Source organism: Equus quagga, chromosome 14 (assembly GCF_021613505.1).
Source record: "Equus quagga isolate Etosha38 chromosome 14, UCLA_HA_Equagga_1.0, whole genome shotgun sequence".
In the NCBI taxonomy this organism is placed as follows: Eukaryota; Metazoa; Chordata; class Mammalia; order Perissodactyla; family Equidae; genus Equus; species Equus quagga.
In genome coordinates, this window is record NC_060280.1 from 20,506,210 (window position 1) to 20,511,672 (window position 5,463).

Genomic DNA, 5,463 nt, shown 5'->3' on the forward strand with positions numbered 1-5,463 from the left:
ATCCGGCCCATCCCTGGCTTTCTCCCACTGTCGACTGTACACCGAGGCCCCCACCTCTCTGTCTCCAGCCCTGAACTGTCTCCAGGGCTCCAGAGCGTCAGATCCAACAGATTCCAGACATCTTCACTGGGATGTCCCGTGTTCAAAATGGAGCCCACCACTTTCCTCCCACCCGCTCCTCCCTGGCCCAAACTGCTCTTCCTCCTGTATTTAGCATCCTGGTGAATGGCACTACCATCATACAAGTGTCTGGAAATTCTCCAGAAACCTGGCAGCCTGCTAGGCCCTCCACTTCTCTCTTTTTCTCTTCCCTCGAAATCGACAGTCACCAAGGCCTGTTAATTTTCCCTCCTAATGCCTCTTCACTCTGGTTCCCTTCCCCACCACCACCACCACCCTGACCCAGCCATCCTCAACGCCTATCTGGATGACTGGAAGCGTTTCCTGCCTGGTTTTCCTGTCTCTACTCCATGTTCCCCTAATCCAGAGCAACCTCTCTAAAACAGAAATCAAATCATGTCTTCTAACTGCCTGAAACCGTCAACGGCTCCCCCATTGCCTACAAAGCAAAGTGCACAATCCTTGCCAGACATTCCAGGCTCTTCACAATCTCACTCCTGCCTGCTGTTTCTTCTTCCTCTGCCTCCCCCACCTCTGCAGCTCTGCCCTAATCACCCTACTCCTCAATGCCCACCCCACCCCCGCAGGCCACCACTTCATGCCTCCAACACACTGTGGTCAGATGTTGGTCCAAACTGTTGACTTTAACTACCAGTAGAGACGAGGCTGGGGAGGGAGGAAGGGCCTCTGGTATACACCACATGTTCATTCAACAATCATTCCATGAGCCTGTTTTGTTCCCAGCACGGTACTAGGCGCTGGGGATAGAGAGGTGAAAATCCAAGGGCCCTTCTGCTCCTTGGAGGAGCGCACTGCCCCCGGGGGAGACAGAGAGGAGGGCAGACAAGTGCAGAATAAAGAAGAGGCCACTGAGACATTAAATCAGAGTGTGGTGGAATCCCGATTTGCTTTAGACGCAGGGCGTCGGATGCGGTGGAGAGGGCAAGAACAGATTTGCGGAGGCCAGTCTGGAGCGACTGCAATGATCCAAGAGAAAAATCATGGTGCCTGGACAGGAGAGGAGGCAATGGGAATAGAGAGTGCTCAGGAAGTGGAATGGTCAGGACTGGACGACCATTAGCTGTGGGGTGCAAGAGAGGAGTCTAGGAGGACTCCCAGGTATCTGACTCAGAAAATGAGGGGATAGTGGTACCATTCTCAAAGCACAAACAGCGAAATAGGGACCAGATGTGGGCCTCAGCCCTCCCCTAGGTCCTTGGTCTCTACTGTCGTTGTTGTTTAGCTGACAATCCCAAGCTCTGCTAGAGCGGAGCAGGTGCTAAGCGCTTCCCCTGCTCTACCTGACGGTCTCCTCGCAATAAACCCCTGAGGAGACAACTATTACCGCCATTCTACAGATGGGGCTACTGAGGCTCAAGAACGTGGAAGAATTCGCATGCCTTCACACAGTTGGCGAATGAAAGAGTGAGGATGCCAGGCCAGGCCTGACCGGTTCCAAAGACCCCTCTCTTAACAGCTGCATTGTATCATCTCCCCAGATGGTACCCTGCCATGGGGTGTGAGCCTGTGTGGGGCTGTAATAGCCTTGTATCCAGGGCTACTCATTGGAGTTTCTGCCTCCATTGCCCACTTCTTGCTCTAGGGTGGAGCTTGCTCTTCCTCCACGTGGCTCTGGATTCCTGTAGGGACAGGCTCCAACTCTGGGGCTCACCTGAGAGCCTGCAGGTGAGGGTAGGGATCCAGAGCCGGGGCAGCAGCCTGGCCCGTGGGCAGTGGTCTGACTTCTGCTCACACAGACCAGAGCCAGGAGCACCCTCCCCGGCCTCTTCTGCCCCACCATTACCTGCCCTTCCCCTCTCTGAGCTGGACGCCTGGGACAGATGGCAAGCCACTTCACCAGGTTTGCAGGGGCTGGGTTGGGGAGCTCTTGTCTGTGGTGTGGAGGAGCAAGGCAGCAGGGGGCGCCACAGACCCCTCCAGGGTGGTGGACGCCGGTGAGGTTGTACCTGATGAGCTCCCGCGAGCAACTAAGCGCTGGAAAATCAATGTTTTCCACTTTCAGTGCTGGGCGACTCTTCTCATTACGTCTCGCGCTTCCTCTGGGCTGCTGGGGACCGAGACGCTTCCCTGGTCCCAGTCCTAATCTGCACTGGCTGACAAGCCGGGTGAACACACAGCTCTAGGACCTGTGGTCCGTTTCACCCTGCCTCGGAGCCCACCCGGGGCCTGTCATCTTGCCCTCGGCTACTCCCATCTCTGCCTCCCCTTCTTATACACACACACACACTCAACCCTAACTCAAGTCACCCACATTTTCCAAACTGTGGCATGTGTGGCCATATAAGCACTTACTTTATCATTGTAACCCTTTTGGATGAAAATCTTTCCTAAATCTCCCCTGACATTAAAAAAAAAATTATATCTTTATCTCTTCTTATTAAAATAATAAATATTTGTTATACATAGTTTGGCAACTATAGGCCATTATGAAGAGAAATTATTTTGTTCAGGAAATAAGTGCACACAGGTGGGCATGCATACGGGATCTGTAAGGACATGCATGTGTGCACCAAGACGGGGTGTTTATCTCCCCCCAAACCTCATCTCCTGGGAGGTGGAAGGAGACTCTCATCCCCAGTGTCCAGAGCAGAGCCTACTCTATGGCAGGTGCCTGACACACACAGTGTTTGTAGAGTGAATGCACGAGTGTGCTTTTGCACCAGGATGTCACCTCCTCCTGGCCTCCACCGGTGCTTTCCCAGCTCCAGCTCACTTGAGAATCAGGGAGGAAACAAAGAGCTCTGAATAAAATGCACGTCCTGACTCTTGTTTGAGGAGCAGTCCCCTGTGCTCAGCCAAAGTCTATTTCATCTTCTTTCACACATAATTCATAAAGTTTGGTCTTCTAGCCTTCATGCTCCAAAGTTGATTTCCTGCCCTCCAACCTCAGCAAAGATGAGGAGCAGCCCGAGGAAGGGAGGATGCTGCAGCCGGACACCCCAACAGTTGTGGACCCTGTGCACGTCCAACTCCAGGGCTCAGAAACCACAGAGCTGGGGCGTTCTGTGCAGGGACTAACAGCCCTGCAGCCGCATAGCCTCCGAGTGCATCCATATACTACCCCTCTAAACAATGGCGACCTGGGCCGTCTCAAGAGGAAATCTTGTCTAAAGTGCTGTCTTTCAGAAGGCATGAGAGGCTTGCGGCATTTGTGTTTTATTTCATTCTTCCAAGCGTCTCCCAACCCTGGCCATTCTGCATGCTCAGGCCTAGAGGCCCACGCTAAACTATTTTGAAGAGGAGAGAGGAGCACAGCTGTCTTTTCTCTAGTGCTTTAGGATGATCTGGGAGGCACAACTGTGGCTCCCAGGGTCCCCTGTCCTCTGCACCTTCCATACCAGTTATGTAGCTCTTTCCTTCGGTCCCAGTGGGGTGGATTCTGGTGCACCAGGAGCAGATCAGCCTTTGCAACAATGATTAATTGACCTTAGCAGCTTAAGAATGCTTATTTGCACCCAGTTATGAAGTGTCACAATATGTCTCAAATGCAAGCGGCTTCCATTAGAAGCGGAACCACAGAGCGGGAAGCGCGAGCAATATTTCCTTAAAAGTTCATCGTAGGCAATGGGGTAGTGTGCGGAGCTAAACAAATCCAGGCAATAATGGAAATGTAGCATGAAATTACTTCTGTAAACAACAACCATTCATTATCTGAACATTTTTCATAAGCGAGCAGGCAGGGAGAGGGGAAGGGGCTGCGAGTGGGAAGCAAGGGGGCTGCGGCAGGCCGGGCCGATACACCCACCGGAGTTCCCAGGCGGAGCTTTCTGGGGCCTCCCTGTGCCCATCTGTCTTCAGGAAAACGCCGAGGCGAGGCTCCATCCTGCCCAGAGCCTGCCATCAGGTTCCCTTTCTTCATTAAGCGGGATTGGCGCAGGCAGAGGGAATGTATGATTTAAGGAGGAAAGAGAAGCCCACTACTTAATGTTGATTTGGCGGAGTGTATAACCCCGGAGAGAAATGTAAATAGCAGCCTGCAATAACATGACAGCCCACTAATCATATTTACAAACGATATTAAATCTGTCCGCACGCAGGCCTGCCTGCGGATTGGCCCGGCCGTAATTGTCATTGTAACCAGCGCCGGCTTATGGGAGGATTTAACTGCAGTGATATAAGGTGAGTCGCGGGCTTATTATGACTTTATTATTACCCGGTTTATGTTTATTAAAACAATTTGTCATGCAGAGCAGGAATGGAGGAATGGGAGCATTAAATCGTGCCATACTCAACCTGGAGAGACGACTCGGGGGATGAATGGCAGCGGGCCCTGAGCCTCCGTTGCTCTGGAGCTGGGACCGGTTGGCACCAGCCGCCCGGAGCCCTGGCCTGGCTGAAGACCGCTCCGCCAAAACCTCAGAGGCCGCAACACGGCTGAAGTCTTTCTGTGGCTCTAACTGCCTTTCAAACAGGAGTCAGCTCAGGACAGCCACGGGAAGGACGAGGACCCGCGTTATTGCTGGGCCTTTGCAGGAGTGACCATGAGGCCCACAGCTGGGCTCCCCTCACTGGCAGGAACAGAGCCAGGCCTGCAAAGGCTGCATGGAGACAGCCTGCAGAGGCTCAGCACAAGATGTCTTGGAAGAAGTTTAATAAAAGCTGCTTTATTTTCTCTGGGGGTCCTTATTGGTTATTATCAAATTTATTTCACCCCCAATCTTTGTTCTTTGGCAAGGCAGAGAAAAGGGAGGGTCGGCGGGCCTGGGAAGAACAGGGCCATGCAACTAGTAAATAATACTCCCTTTCCCCAGTCCAATTACCCAAGGAAGAGAGGCATCGGGAGGTGGGAGGCTGTGGTAGCAGCTCCTGATGTAATCGGGGCTGAAGCCTCGTGTGTAGACACAAAAGTCACAGGTATCAGTTCTGCTGCCAATCTCAGGAAAAGTCCCACATGCTGGGGTTGGACCTATGTACACATTAAAGCAGGGACTGTAACTGTCACAAAAGCCTCAGACATGTGACCCTTGGTCAGTGTCCCCTGGAGAAGAAAGAGCTGAACAGTGGCAAGGCCTGTCCTCAGGGACCAGGTGGCTGCATCTTCAGAGTCTCCACTAGCCCTTACAGTGCCTCCGTGTATATTAAAATTAGCAAAAGGTTCTCTTTCCTGCTGGCAAGGGCAGGCCAGGCAGGGCCCATGGATTGGTGAGCAGAGCAAAGTCTGGATTCCAGCCCTCATTTGCCTTCTCAGCCCTTGTGCAGTGAACAACCTACACAACTGTATGTGACGGCCCTACTCCCCTGCCAGCAGCCTTGTGGCTTGAAATGCCATTATTTAAGCAAGTTACTGTCTGTACAATGTCTCCAAGGCCATTAATGTCCTGG